The sequence below is a fragment of the Lepus europaeus genome, chromosome 18 (genome assembly GCF_033115175.1).
Source record: "Lepus europaeus isolate LE1 chromosome 18, mLepTim1.pri, whole genome shotgun sequence".
In the NCBI taxonomy this organism is placed as follows: Eukaryota; Metazoa; Chordata; class Mammalia; order Lagomorpha; family Leporidae; genus Lepus; species Lepus europaeus.
Genome location: NC_084844.1, coordinates 17047731 through 17064301, shown reverse-complemented (window position 1 = coordinate 17064301; position 16571 = coordinate 17047731). Strand labels below are relative to the sequence as shown.

Genomic DNA, 16571 nt, shown 5'->3' with positions numbered 1-16571 from the left:
GCCGCGCCGCCCCCGCGGGCCGCCAGGAGGCGCGGCCGCCGCCGCCTCAGTCATGGCTCCTCGCGCCGGCCGCTCTCTCCACCTCCATCTGCGGAGGCCGCGGCGCCAGACCCCAGGCGCCCCGGACGTGCCGCACGCGGCACTGCGGCAGGCGGGGGCCGGGCCCTGGCTCTGGCCGCGGTGAGGCTGACCTGAGGCGCTGACGCCGTCACTTCTGTCGGCGCTGGGGCTGGCGCTGCCGCGCGCCCGCTATGAGGGGCAAAGCTCTGAGGGGCTCGCGCCGGAGCGCGGGGACGTGGGCGGGGAGCTGTGTGCACTGTGTGATAAGGCGGCGAAGGCCGTCGGCGCCACGTTACTCCAGGGCTAACGGCGCGCTGCGCCGGGCACGAAGGCCCCCGGCCAGCGAGGCGGTTCCCGCCGCCCGCCCTTTGTCCTAGCGGCCGGCCTCGGCACACTGCAGCACCGCCGGGCACTAGCCCCAACGCCGCGCTCCGCAGCCGCCGAGGGGCGGGGGTGCACGGCGTCACCGCGCAGGCGCAGGCCGGGGCCCGCGCCAGGCCAGCCCGGGAAGGGGCCGCCGGGAGCCGGAGGGGAAGGGGCGGCCACCGGCGCAGGGCCCGCTGGGAAGTGTAGTTTTCGTCAAGAAGCACGCGTCTTGTTTGGGGTGTCAGGACTTGGCAGATCCGCCCAAACAGGCAAATGGCATTACACAATGAGTATCTATGCTTTCTGCCGCCACCAGGAGGAAGTTCACTGCCATGCTCAAGTTTAACAAAGAACTCACAGAGAAACCCAAATCTCACAGCGAAAAGCAAACTTCCCAGTTTGCTACCAGAGTTCATTTAAAGTTACAGCTTCTTACCAGTTTTCCTGACCAGTGTATCATTATTTTATTCCTTCTCCGTATAGGGCCTTAAAATAATGAAACTTTCTAGATTTAAGAAATTTAACAAAATAAGGAAAAGTGTTGTCTCTACAAAGTGCAATTCCACCATCCTTTAAAACTAAAGGAAAAGCTGCCAAAAGATGAGTTCAGTGCCTTGAGATTTAAAAGTAACCTAAGGGGACCAGCACTGTTACACAGCGGGTTAAGCCATTACCCACAGTGCCAGTATTCAACATGGACTCCAGTTCTTCACTCCTGATCCAGCTCCCTGCTAACGCGCCCGGGAAAGCAGCTGAAGATGGCCCCCGCCTCCACCCAGAAGCAGCTCCTGGCTGCTGGCTTTGGCCTGACCCAGCCCGGATGGACGATCTCTCTCCCCCCACTTCCCTAACTATGCCTTTCAAATAAACAAATACAAATAAAAACCTAGGGATTCATCAAGATTAGTTGGGGGAGGCATCGATTTTGAGAGGCCTGAATCCCATGTGAGTGCCTGGGTTGGAGTCTCCCTGTCAGTCTTGCACCTGCTAACTGGGTCTAACTGGGTCCCAGGCACCCACATGGAGACTTGGAGGCATTTGAGGAATGAACCTGCAGATGGGAGCTCTCGGTCTGTCTGAATGTCTATTTTTTTTTTTTCTCTCTCTCTCTCTCTGCCTCTCAAATACAATTTTTTAAAAAATTAAGTGACAAGAAAAAGGAACAGTTCCAACAATTAAATCATCAAATTCAGCATATAAGAAAGGTATACTATACTACCAAAAAGGAAGATGTAAAATGCTCAATACTTTTTTGTGGTTTACCAGAACCAATATCCGGTGTTATGCGTCATTTCTGCTCATCAAAAAACACCCTCACTATAGTTTCAGAACACTTTTAGTCTGCCCACAAAGTTACACTAACTCACCAGCTCCTACAGCATCTGCACCTATATTTCTGTGAGTTTCCATTTGTATTTTTTTAAAAAAATCACACTAAGCATAGTCATGGTTCCCCAAATATTAAAAATGGGCCAAACTACACCAATAATAAGCTAATATATATCCAAAAGAGATGACCCTTAGTCTTAGCTTTTTAAATGATAATCCTAGGGAAGACAATTCAGTTGATTTTAAAAAATACATACACAGAATTCCACATAAATGATAATTCCACGAAATTCAAAGTGCGTTAACACACAATCCATGACCAATAGATGGCGAACTAGAGCCCTAATCTGAGGATTCTGAAATCTAAATTAACAGAAAAACGCCAAATAAGGCAAAGCCCTTTGCAGTGTATACTGCAGTGTATATTATATTCAGACATCCAGCACAAATAATCAATCTTACTACTGCTGCAGCTCTTAGAAATTCAACTGTCAGTTTTAATTAGGCCCCTAAATAACCAAAGTTATGAAATACATTTTTTCTAGTGGATTAGGAGAAAGCTGTGAAATGCTCATCTCTAAAAATATGCACTTGGAAGAAAAATAAATACCAACTTTCTCTCATCAAAAGTTCACAATATTTATGGACTTAAATTAGCGAACCTGTATTACATACTTATCCAAAACCAGGTATCTTTGTACTCAGGCACTAATTTTCACAAATAAAAACACCCAAAGGTGAGCCATTATAGACACAAAAATCTTAGGGAAAGAAATGTGTTTTCTTAAAATTCCTCCAGAAAAACAGTTGATAGCAAGGCTATTTTAAATCTCACACACATAAGTCTCACTTTTCAAGTCACTCTTAGAACAGTCATGGCTGACTTCAATATCCACTCTACTTGAAGTGATTGATTTAAACCCATTCTCTTTGCCAATAATTGGTCAGGAACTGGTTAGACATGAGAAGGCACCTGAGAAGGCATGTAACACCGAATTCCATTTCTTCCTAATGCTGAGATGGAGGAAAGCCAGCTGCTGTTCCTCAGTGACGTCTCACACTGCTACCAGTCCCCGTGCAGTAAGCCTGAAGACGCCCCCAGCAAACGGGGCAGACTGGAGAGCTGCCAGGAACCCTGGGCCTTAAAAGCATGAAAGCACCTCAAGCAATCCTGACATCTGCACGACTTCTGCACATCCAGCCACATTGCAACAATGCAACCAGAAACACCCCGTGATTACTGAAGCCAATTTGAGTTAGGTTTCCTAGACCTGAAGCCGAAAACATGATTAACTTTCCATCTTTTGGAAAGAATTTGCATATCACTTTATTACTTTGATTACATTATCATATTTTATATAGCTGATTTATTTATTCTTTAGAAGAGACTGCCCTTCCTGTACCCATATGCGATTCCATATCCATCTATGCTCTTTGCATAGGAAAGGACCATCCTTGCTCACCATCATTCCTCCCCACTAATCCACCTTAAACTCATTTGATATACTGAACTGCCACCAGTGCTCTCATTCACTCTCACATAGCTGGGCGGCACTGCACTCCCTGTGGCTAAGTGTGCTCTCTGCAGTTCCTCTGAGGTGGTGTGCATACACCATCTTAGCTCTTCACGCCAGCCCAAAAGCCCTTCCAGGCAGGAACTATGGTGACTCCAGTCTAAAACTATCACTCTCCCCATACAACAAACATATTCCAAAGAGGTGTTCTCTAACTTCCCCACAATAGACCTTCTAACAACAACTCACAAGTTCTTAAACAGAATATTTTATCCTAAACTAAGCACCTCAGAGGGACAAGGAATTATCTCTCTTTTTTTTTTTTTTTTGTACTTAAAGAAATTACAGCAACTCAGGACGAAGTACTATAGCCTAAACCACTGAAGTTCCAAAAGGACAGGGAGCCACTTTGCTATACACCATTGCACTCCTGAGACCTAATCCAGAGCCTGGAACAAAGGACACGTTTCATAATTATTTGCTGAATAAACGGAAAAGGTGTAACACAGTAATCAACAATACAGGATTCAGGGGTAGCCTGAGATTTTAATCCTGCCTCCATCACACCAGCCATGCTACTTTGGGCAAAATACTTACTCTGCTCTATAAAATGGAGATAATAATACCTACCTCTTAAGTTTAATTATTATTATTATTACTATTACTGAATGACGCTTCAACTATTCTCATAGTTCTAAAACTGAAAGGTTAAATATGAATTAAGTAAACATCAGCAACTCTTTTTTAATTCAAATTTTCAAAGCTTACCTACAGGGGCCAACGTTGCAGCATAGTGGGTTAAATCACTGCCTGCAACATCAGCATCCCAAATGGGCACAGGTTCGAGTCCCAGCTGTTCTACTTCAGATCTAGATCCATGTTAGTGCACCTAGGAAAGCAGCAGAGGATGGCCCAAGTTCTTGGGCCCCTGCACCCATGTGGGAGAGCTGGAGGAAGATCCTAGCTCCTGGGATCAGACCAGCCCAGTCTTGGCTGTTACAGCCATTTGGGGTGTGAACCAGCAGATGGAAGATCTCTCTGTCTCCCTCTTTCTCCTTCTCTAACTCTGCTTTACAAATAAATAAATGAAATGAAATAAATGCTTATCTACAGTCTCCAGCAAACAATGTTTTCATTCATTAACTCAGATAACACTATTCATAATCATACTCGGAACTCCCTAAACACATTCTGAAGGGGCTGGCATTGTGGCACAGCAGGTTAAGCTGCCACCAGCAATGCTGGCATCCCATGAGTGCTGGTTTGAGTCCTGGCTGATCCACTTCCAGTCCAGCTCCCTGCTAACAGCCTGGGAAAGCAGCAGAAGAGGGCCCAAGTGCTTGGGCCCTTGCCAGATACATGGGAGACCCAGATGGAGTTTCAACTCCTGGCTTCGGCCTGGCCCAGTCCTGGCCATTGCAGTCATTTGGGGAGTGAACCAGCAGATGGAAGATCACTCTCTCTCCTCCTCTCTCTCCCTCTCTCTAAATCTGACTTTTAAATGAATAAATAATCTTAAAACATTCTGAGAAATATTATTTGTAACTATAAGTCTAAAGACACACAAAAAGGTTACAATACATTTAATTCATGAGTACCTATTAAGCTCAAACCTATTAAGCCAATATTTTTAAAAAAATCATATCATGAAAGAAATCTCTTTAAATGAGATTGATTTCTGTTTTCATGTTAATATTTAACCAGCTAAATAGTAGAAAGCCAGAAAGAAATTTAAATAAAGAAATTTGGAATGCAGAAAGAATATGCAAGGTCATTTAGTTCAAGCTGTATATTCTGTCAGTGTGAAAATGAGGCCAGCAGAAGCCACTCAGAAGATTGCCCAAAGCCTGGAAGATGACAGACAGATAGGAATCAGGGTCTTAGTCTCCAACTCTCACTCACTCTGTTCACGACAACCCCTCCTTCCAACAGAAACATGCTACTCACTTAGTGAACAAGAACAGTAAACATAATAAGGGTATTAAACCCAAATATTCCCTATTTCACAGTTTCACAAGTATCAGGATGGAGCCAAATGTAAGTAAAAGAAAGTTCTCACACTAATTAAAATGACTACAAATAGCTCAGCAGTCAGGATTTTTTTCATTAAACGGAAGACTCAACTGATTCTGAATGTCATATACTCTTATCTACTGAATCCAACATCAGCAAACTTCCAGTAAGACTAAACAACTTAAAGCAGTTGGAAAAGTTCTATAAATACATAGCATTCCTTAGTATAAATCCCACATAAACTCAAGATAATTTTCCTCCTAATACTAAGCAGTACAAACTCTGGAATTTACATAAAGAACTTATCATGTCACTATAAAAGTGACCCAGTAACTCATTAAGAAGAAAACCTAATTGTAAGGCAGTTTCACGATTTAACTTTTTTTTTTTTTTTTTTTTAATTTTTTGACAGGCAGAGTGGACAGTGAGAGAGAGAGAGAGAGACAGAGAGAAAGGTCTTCCTTTGCCAATGGCCGCTGCGGGCAGTGCACCGCGCTGATCCGAAGCCAGGAGCCAGGTGGTTCTCCTGGTCTCCCATCGGGTGCAGGGCCCAAGCACTTGGGCCATCCTCCACTGCACTCCCAGGCCACAGCAGAGAGCTTGCCTGGAAGAGGGGGAACCGGGACAGAATCTGGAGCCCCGACTGGGACTAGAACCCGGTATGCCGGCGCCGCAAGGCGGAGGATTAGCCTGTTAAGCCACGGCGCCGGCCTTAACCATGTTTTAATAAGAACAGTAAGTAATGTTATAGGTTAACCCTGAAAGCTCTCCTAAATCTAGAAATAATTTATTTTGGGATAATTCAAAAGATAGCATTAAAAGTCAACTGAATATAACTATATCACTTAAATAAGTTCCCACAAGCTATAATTAAAATTGGTTGGTTTTCTTCCCTGCAGTCCCAGATATTTTAAAAAATCATTTATGGGGCCAGCATTGTGGCATGGTGTAATGAGTTAAGCCACAGTCTACAACATCAGCATTCCATATGGACACCAGTTCAAGTCCTGGCTGCTCCACTTCTGATCCAGCTCCCTGCTAATACACCTGGGAAAACAGCGGGAAGATGGTCCAAGTTCTTGGGCCCCTGCACCCATGTAGGAGATCCAGAAAAAGCTGCTGGCTCCTGGCTTTGGCCTGGCCCAGCCCCAGCCATTGCGGCCATTTGGGGAGTGAACCAGCAGATGGAATCAATCTCTCTCTCTCTCTCTGTAACTCTGCCTCTCAAATAAATAAAATAAAATCTTTTTAAAAAATCATGTATTTATTTGAGAGGCAGAGACATCTGCTAGTCCACTCCTCAAATGCACGCAATGGCCAGGGTGCGAAGTTAGGAGCCAGAAACTCAATGCAGGTACCATGAGCCCTCCCAAGGTTTGCATTAGCAGAAAGCTGGAATCAGAAGACAGAGCTGGGAACTGAACCCACAGACTCCCAGGTGGAATATGGGTACCCTAACCCACACCTTTTTTCTTTTTTTTAAAGGCAGAGTTACAGAGAAGCAGAGGCAGAGAAAGAGAGAGGTCTTCCATCCACTGGTTCTTTCCCAATCTGAAGCCAGGAGCCAGGAGCTTCTTCCAGGTCTCCCATGGCAAGGACGTGGGCCATCGTATACTGCTTTCCCAGGCCATAGCTGAGAGCTGGATCGGAAGTGGAGTAGCTGGGACTTGAAGCAGCGCCCGTGTGAAATGCCAGCACTGCAGATGGCGGCTTTACCTACCACGCAGCGCCAGCCCCCCAACCCACATCTCAGCTACTAGGCCAAATGCCTACTCCTGCAATTCTGGATTTGAAAGTAGCTACACCAGCAATGACTTCCAGTATATGAAGTTTAACCAGGACTTTATATGAATGTTTAATTAAGTTCATCAAGGAGTTAGTTTTTATCAGCTTTTTTTTTAAAGATTTATTTTATTTGAAAGTCAGAGTTACACAGAGAGAGGAGAGGCAGAGACAGAGAGGTCCAAGGAGTTAGTTTTTTTAAAAAAGATTTTTATTTACTTTTATTTGAAATGCAAAGTTACAGAGAGGCAGTGGCAGAAAGAAAGAGATATCTTCCAAACGCTGGTTCCCTCCCCAAATGACTGCAATGGCCAGAGCTGGGCGTATCCAAAGCCAGGAGCCAGGAGTTTCTTTGGAGTCTTCAACATGGGTACAAGGGCCCAAGGACTTGGGCCTTCTTCTACTGCTTTCCCAGGCCATAGCAGAAAGCTAGATTGGAAGTGGAGCAGCCGGGATTTGAACCAGTGTCCATTTGGAATGTCGGCATCATAGGCGGCAGCTTTACCCGATATGTCACAGTGCTGGCCCAAAGAATTAAATTAACTAGGCAAAAATACACTGATTACTTTGGTGGATTCTAATTTATTCTACTGTTTTGTACTTTAGAATATTTCAAAATCCTCATATAATTAAAATATGTAATTAGCCAAAAAGAGTCACTGACCAAACATATCAGAAGGAGTGTACACAATATTAACTTTCCAGATGAGGCAATGTCAAAGCAGTATTCCCAGCACTTGAACACTGTATCAGGTAGTAAGCTTGAATTTAAGAATTTGCCCAGAATTTACCAAGAAACTAGCTTTTTTCCCCAAATGAAACAAAGACAAATAGGCAACAGGCTTTGAAGGCAGGTTTGAGCAACCAAGTTGCAGAGGGCCTAATAAAACAGTCTGAGGGAAAAGAATGTTCAAAAAGAAAAGAAGGCACCGAGTGAACAAAGTAAAAGGCATTTTAAAAACAGTTTTTTAAGTCAATTGCTAATTCCAAAGGTGTGACGCAACTTGAAAAATCTTGCTCTGACAGCATATCAAACCTAGGAATTTTTGAAGATAGCACACCTGTTCCCTCAAATGAAGACGCACATCATTCTTGGAAAGAAATATTCCTTTCAATCCACTAATTTCCGGATTCTTGAACTAGGTTCTATGAACAGTCAAGACCAAATGAAGAAGTAATTGAAGCCACTAAATAAACAAAAGAAATCTTGCTAGCATGTCAATTTAATAAAAGATTATCATAAAATCAGATACATTTTTGCTTGGGAAAGCAGAGAAAGATGGCCCAAATGTGCGGATCCCTGCACCCTCCATGAGAGACCCGGATGGAGTTCCAGGCTCCTGGCTTTGGCCTGGTACAGCTCTGATTGCTGCGGCCATCTGGGGAGTGAATCTGTGGATGGGATCTCTGTCCCTCTCTCTGCAACTCAACCTTTCTAACAAATAAATTTGAAAAAAAAAAAATCAGATGCATTTTGTGACAAGCTATTCCAAACAAACCAGACTCTGAGAATAATGTAAAGGAAAATAATAGAAATACTGGTATGGATCCTTTGTAATACATATAGATGGTCAAACCCCCAACAGTCCCTTTATGTACATGCTGCAACTTTAAAACATCTAACATAAATTGTCGTGGGTACAATATTATAACAGAGCCCATAAGCTACTGAGAACATAACTAGAATTCAGGAAATGCTAAAGTCCCTGTCTTATCTCTGTCATTCATTTACTAAGAAACCATATATAATTTTCTCAACAGCAATCTTTTTTCATTTCTGAATTAGACAAAAAACATAAACTTCAATATGCAGTATTTTCAACCATATTCTAAATGATTTTCCCATAATCACAATTAGGCACAAATTTATCTAACAAAATTTGTTCCAAATGAACTATCTTTAGCCAGCAAAAAATAAATAAATAAAAGAGCTGAACTAAACTGTATCTTCTGTACTATAAGAGGTTAAAAAAAATCCTTCTGTTCAGGGGAGCGGGGGGGGGGGGGGGGGGAATCCACCCCCACTTCCCAGAACATGTGAAGGTAGCAATATCAAAACATAGCCCTGCTGGTAATATTTAGGCCAGGACATTCCATCTTTTTAACATGACAATAGTAATACTTGTATTCCTAACATCAATGATTTTGTGTAATTTTCAATAGAATAGAACAAACCCTTAAAGTTCTACCACTCATTCCCCTTCATTTGCAAACACTGAGTGCCTACTGGATGCTAAACATTGTATTAGTTCTAGGGAAAAAAAATTGTTACCACAATTATTTAAGGGGTAGTCCAGAAAAACTCCTTCTATTCATTGATTTTTTTTTTTTCTAATTTTTATTAGTTGAGAGGCAAAGAAACAAATATTCCATCTGCTAACTCACTCCCCAAATGCCCTCAATAGCCAGGCCTGGGCCAGGTCAAAGCCAGGAGCCCAGAACTAAATCTGGGGGCTGCTGCTGTGGTGTAGTAGGTAAAGCCACCACCTCCAGTGTCAGCATCCCACATGGGCGCCAGTTCGAGTCCTGACTGCTCCACTTCCAATCCAGCTCTCTGCTATAGCCTGGAAAAATAGAAGAAGCCCTAATTCCTTTGGCCCCTGCACCCAAGTGGAAGACCCAGAAGAAGCTCCTGGCTCCTGGCTTCAGCCCAGCTCTGGCTATTGCAGTCATTTGGGGAGTGAACCAGTGGATGAAAGACCTACCTCTCTCTCTCTCTCTGCCCCTGCCTCTGCCTCTCTGTAACTCTGCCTTTCAAATAAATAAATAAATCTTAAAAAAAAAAAAAAAAAAAACAACTAAATCTGGGTCTCCCATGTGGGTGGCAAGAACCGAAGTCATCAGCTGCTGCATCCCAGGGCACACACAGGCTGAGTAAAAATTCAAAATGGGGCAGGCACTTGGTTAAGTCACTGCTTGGGATCCCCCATGCAATTTCAGAGGTCCAGGGTTCAAGTCCCAGCTCCTTGGCTTCAGCTCTAGTTTCCTGTTAATACATGACACTCTGAGGCCGCAAATAATGACTCAGCTACCTGGGTCCCTTTTGCTCACATGGGAGGCCCAGACTGAGCTCCAGGCTACTGGCTTCTGCCTGGCCCAGCCCTGGTTGTTCCAAGTCATTTGGGAAGTGAACCAGCAGACAGAAGAGTCCTCCATCTTTTTCTTTTTCTCTTTCAAATAAAAACAAAAATAAATTTTAAAAATGTAAAAAGCCAAAGCTAAGAAGTGATTAAAGCATAATTAGCAAAATGTTGGCAGCTTTATGTTTCCAATTCCACTCTCTGGTCCTGTTTCTGAAGCTTGCCTAAATCATCCCAGGAATGATAAAATTATGTGTTATTTGTGGCAAAACCAAAATGAGATAACAAAGCAAACCGTAAATAAAACTGAGAGAAGATTAAAGGAAACAAGTAGGCAGCAAGGATTTGAAGTGCTAGACTTAGAATCTACCATGGGGGACCAGCATTGTGGCAGAGCAGGTAAAGCCACCTCCTAGGTCATCAGCATCCCAGATGGGCACAGGTTTGAATCCTGGCTGTTCCACTTCATATCTGGCTCCCTGTTAATGTGCCTGGGAAAGCAGCAGAGGATCGCTCAAATACTTGGGCCCCTGAACCCATATGGGAAACCTGGAAGAAGCTCCTGGCTCCTGACTTCAGTCTGGCCCAGCCTTGGCAGTTGTGGCCATTTGGGGAGTGAATCAGTGGATCGAAAATCTCTCTATTTCTCTCTCTCTCTCTCTCTCTCTCTCTCTCTCTCTCTCTTTCTCTCTAACTCTGCTTTTCAAATAAATTTAAAAAAATCTTAAAGATTTATTTTATTTGAAAGGCAGAGGTACATAGAAGGAGAGGCAGAGAGAGAGAGAGAGAGAGAGGTCTTCCATCTGCTGGTTCACTTCCCAGTTGGCCACAACAGCTAGAACTGCGCTGACCCAAAGCCAGGAACCAGGAGCTTCTTCTGGGTCTCCCACACGGGTGCAAGGGCCCAAGGACCTGGGCCATCTTCCATTGCTTTCCCAGGCCACAGCAGAGAGCTGGATCGGAAGAGGAGCAGCCAGGACTCGAACCAGTGCCCATATGGGATGCCGGCGCTTAAGATCAGGGCTTTAACCTGCTGCACACAGCGCCGGCCCCAATAAAATAAATCTTAAAAGAAAAAATTGAAGGGTCCCGTCTGCTTGTTTCTGATCCAGCTCTCTGCTAATGCACAGGGGAAAGCAGCGAAAGATGGCCCAAGTCCTTGGGCCCCTGCACCTGCGTGGGAGACCCAGAAGAAGCTTCTGGCTTCAGACTGGCCCAGCTGGATCTGAGCTGGGCCAAAATCAGGTGCCAGGAGCTCCATCCTGGTCTCTCAGTGTGAGTGGCAGGGACTCAGTTGAGGCCTTCTCCTGCTGCCTTCTCAGGTGTGTTAGCAGGAAGCTGGATCACAAGCAGAGTAGCTGAAACTCCATTCAGCACTCCTCTACGGGAGGCCGGTGACACACACCAACCCCAAGACACCGCTTTTAAAACACCGGTAACATCTTTAACTTTTATCTTCCAGCACTAATTATGCAATTAGAATTTGGTATTGCTAAATGAGTGCTCCAACTTAAAACAAAATTATTTCAAGATGAAGCCAAGAACACATCTCAACTTATTTGATATGGCCATTATTATTCTGACACTACAACCAAAGATATCACAAGAGAACTATAGATCAATATCCCTTATAAATATAGGCATAAGACTTTTCAACAAGGCAAAATAAATCCAGTAACATATAAAAAGGATAATACCGGTTGCCCCTCTTCCAGGCCAGCTCTCTGCTGTGGCCAGGGAGTGCAGTGGAGGATGGCCCAAGTGCTTGGGCCCTGCACCCCATGGGAGACCAGGAGAAGCACCTGGCTCCTGCCATCGGATCAGCGCGGTACGCCGGCAGCAGCGCGCCTACCACGGCGGCCACTGGAGGGTGAACCAACGGCAAAAAGGAAGACCTTTCTCTCTCTCTCTCTCTCTCTCACTGTCCACTCTGCCTGTCAAAAAAGAAAAAGAAAAAGAAAAAAGAAAAAGAAAAAAAAAAAAAAAAAAAGGATAATACACCATTACTAATTGTGATTTATTCCAGGAATTCAAGGTTGGTTTAACAACTGAAACTCAATTAATGTAATCTACAATATTAATAAAGGATACAAATATAATCATCTCAATAGATGCAACAAAGGCACTTAACAAGATCCAACACCCTTTTATGATAAAAAGTCTCAACAAACTAGGAAATGAGAGAAATTTTGTCAATCTGATAAAAGGTACATATCCAGGGCCAGTGTTGTGACACAGCAAGTTAAGCCACAACAACCTGTGACATTGGCATCCCATATGAGCACCAGTTCAAGTCCTGGCTGCTTCACTTCTGATCCAGCTCCCTGCTAATAGCCTGGGAAAGCAGCAGAAGATGGCCTAAGTACCTGGGCCCCTACCACCCATGTGGGATACACAGAAGAAGCTCCTGGCTTAGGCCTGGCCCACTGTTGGCCATTGCAGCCATCTGGGGAGTGAACCAGCAGATAGAAGATCTGTCTATCTCTGGCTTTCCCTCTCTCTATATATAACTCTTTCAAAATAAATAAATAAATCTTTGGGAGAAAAATGGTATATATCCATTGTCAACAATTCCTTTGTAGTTCACAAATGAACAAAGAGGCACATTGTTATCACTTCTATTCAACACTGTACTGAAGGTTCTAGTGGAGCAATTAGGCAAGAAAAATAAATAAAAGACATTCAGACTAGAAAGGAAGAAGTAAAACTACTTCCTTTTGCAGATGACATAATCTTGTGTACATAAAACCCTCTGGAACCACAAATAAGTGATTAGAAGTAATAAACAAATTCAACAAGTTTAGAATACAAGATCAAAATGCAAATGGCAATTAAGTTTCTCAACACCAGCAATAAATCTGCGTATAAAATTAAAAAAAGCAATTTCATTCAAAATAGCATTAAAAACAATACTTAGAAATAAATTTAAGAGGATAAAAACTTTTATTATGAAATCTATAAAAATTACTAAAGAAATTGAGATTAAATGGGAAGATCCTCTACCCACTGATTTAAATGTAACCCAGATAAAATGTCCACATTTGGGGCTGGCATTGTGCTGAAGATGATAAAGGTGCCGCCTGCAACACCAGCACCCCATATGCATCCCACTTGCTCCACTTCCAATCTAGCTCCCTGCTGTTGCATCCGGGAAAGGAACAGAAGATGTCTCAAGTGCCTTGGGTCCTTGCACCCAAGTGGGAGACCCAGTGGAAGCCTGGCCCAGCCCCAGCGGTAGCAGCCATTTGGGGAGTAAACCAGTGGACAGCAGATCTCTCATATGCTTGATCGATCTCTCTCTCTCTCTCTCTCTCTCTCTCTCCCCCCAACTCTACCTTTCAAATAAATATAATAAATAAGTCTTTAAAAAAATTGTCAACACTCCCTCCAAAATTGATCTACAGATTTAATGTGATCCCAGAATACACAAAATAGTCTTGAAAAGGAAGAACAAAACTGGCAGACTTGGGGCTTCATGTTGTGGCACAGCAGGTTAAGCTGCCATTTGCAATGCCTGTATCCCACATCAGAGTGCCTGTTTGAGTCCCAGCTGTTCAGCTTCCGATCCAGCTCCCTGCCAATGTGTCTGGAAAGCAACAGAAGATGGCACAAGTGCTCGGATCCCTGCCACTCATGCAGGAGACCTGGATAGAGTTCCGGGCTCCTGGCTTAGGCCTGGATCACCCTCTGCCATTACAGCCATTTGGGGAGTGAAACATGGGATGCAAAATCTCTCAATCTCTCTCTCTCTCTCCCTCCCTCCCTGCATCCATCTCTCCCAGCTCACTTGTCATTCCGCCTTTCAAATATATAAATAAATCTTAAAAAAAAAAAAAAAAACAACTGCAGGATTTCCTGATTTCAAAACATAATTCAAAGCTATAGAATCAAGAGTGAGGCCTGCCATGAGGATGAACACATGGATCACTGGAATGGAATCAGGAGTCCAGAAATAAGCTTTCATAGTGACAGTCAACTGATTTTTGACAAAGGTGCCAAGACAATTCAATGGCAGAAATACTGGCCTTTTCAATAAACTGTGGTAGGACAACTGAATGCTCACATGCAATAGTATAAAGCTAGACACCTATCTCATACCACATGCAAATTTAAAAATGGATCACAGACCTAAGCGTAAAGGCTAAAGCAATAAAATATCCAGAAGAAAATATGAGTAAATCTGCATGACTTTGGGAGGTCAATGCTTTTTGGATATGGCACCAAATGCACAAGCAAAAAAAGAAAGATAAACTGGACCTTATCAAAATTATAAATTTTTGCACATAAAGAGACCACCAAGAAATTGAAAACACAACAGAGAAGAGAAAAAATATTTAAATCATGTATCTGAGAAAAGATTTGTTTTCAGAATATAAAAATAACTCATACAACCCAAAAATAAAAGGACAATCTAATTTCAAAATGAGTAAACAATTTGAACAGAAATTTATCCAAAGATGATATACAAATGGCAAAAAAAAAAAAAAAAGCACATGAAAAGACCTCATCATTAGTCAGCAAGAAAACTGAATTCAAACCACAATGAGATTCCACTTCACACTCTCTAAGATGGCTACAGTCAAAAACTTTAAAATGTTGGACAAGTACAAGTTTTAGCAAGGATGTGGGGAAATAGGAACCCTCATACAATGTTGTTTGAAATATAAAATGGTGGGGGCTGGTGCTGTGGCGCTGCAGGTAAGGCTACCTACCACCTGCAGTGCTGGCATTACATATGGGCACCAGTTCTAGTCCCGGCTACTCCACTTCCGATCCAGCTCTCTGCTATGGCCTGAGAAAGCAGTAGAAGATGGCCTGGGTCCTTGGGCCCCTGCACACATGTGGGAAACCCAGAGGAGGCTCCTGGCTTCTGGCTCCTGGCTTCGAATCAGCACAGCTCCAGCCACTGCGGCCAACTGGAGAGTGAACCAGCAGATGGAAGACATATCTCTCTCTCTGTCTCTCTCTCTCTCTCTGCCTCTCTTTCTGTCTCTGTGTAACTCTGTGACTTTCAAGTAAATAATAAATCTTTTTTTAAAAAAAAAGAAATATAAAACGGTATAGCTGCTTTGGAAAACAGTTTGGTGGTTCCTCAAAATGCTAAACAGATTTAGTATGTCATCTAGCAATTGTACTCTTAGGTGTATATCCAAGAAAATTAAAAACTGGTGTCTAAACGAAAATATATACAAGAATGTTTATAGCAGTGTTAGTCCTAATAGACCCCAAACAGAAATGATCCCAAATGTCCATCAACTAATTAATGGGTAAGAACACCATCTATGCATAAAATGGATTATTCAGTCATTAAAAAATAAAGTACTGATACATGCTACAACATGGGTAAACCTTGAAGACGTGCTAAGTCAAAGAAGCCACTAATAAAAGAGCACATATTCTATGATTCCACTTATATGAAATGTCCAGAATAAGCAAATCCATAGAAATTGATGGCAGATTAGTGGTAGCCTGGGGGTGGGAGGAAAAAAGGAACAGAAATCAATTTCTAATAGATAACAGGGCTTATTGAGGGAGCGGGGCAGTGGTGGCTGGAAATGTTCTAAAATTAGGTTTGTAGTGCACAACTGTGAATATACTAAAAAAAATTTAGACATTTTAAATGAGTAAATGTGATGTGAATTGTATCTCAATAAAGCTATCCTTTAAAAAAGAATAAAGCATTCTCTTAAAAAAAGATGAAGTCAAAATAGCACTTAATCTCTAAACAATTTACAAAAAAAAAAAAAAAAAAAAAGAACCACTTGTGAAAATGTGAGGGAAACCATATTCTGCCATTGATTTCCCCTTGAGAGAGCATCTATGTCAGTACCCTAATATGCTTTCCCTGCAAGCTCACAGCTAACAGTACATTTAGCAAAAACTTAGTTTCCCTTCAAACTCAAGTAATTCCAAATTACTCTATGTGAAAAAGAAAGGAGGAAGACACAACATGTCAGTGACACTGTCGGTCACCACAGAAATGAGAGAAGCTAGCACATCAGAGCGAGTGAAGAGTTGAAGGAACACAAAATCCTGTTACTGGAAGAGCTTAGGGCTGGAATGTATTATTATTTTTAAAGCTTAAACAAAAGCAACAGTATTTTACTCTGCCTGAAGAATATTACAACAGATGGCTGGCAAGGCTTCTGTAGAACACTAGTTCAAAGAGAAAGTATTTGGCATTGTCCCCAGCACTCTCCAGGGCCTAGAGAAGACGCCCTAACCTACAAGTGCGAGGATCTGAGAGAGAATCTGTGCTAACAGGAAGACAGTATGCTGACTGGTCATTTCCAAGCCAGACTGATAATCTTTTTCTCTGTGAATCACAGTTTTCATGTTGCATACGATCGAATGTAATTGTGAACAGTACATGTCCATTCTCCCAGTCGTCATCAGTCTGAGATAATTAATGCTGAATTGGCATTCT

General features: G+C 42.9%; 1 protein-coding gene across 1 annotated transcript in view; it reads right to left on the bottom strand.

Moving 5' to 3' along the window:
* The window catches only part of KANSL1 (KAT8 regulatory NSL complex subunit 1), a 191976-nt gene that overhangs the window by 151981 nt on the left and 23424 nt on the right, over nucleotides 1–16571 (bottom strand). The gene's annotated exons all lie outside the window — the stretch shown is intronic.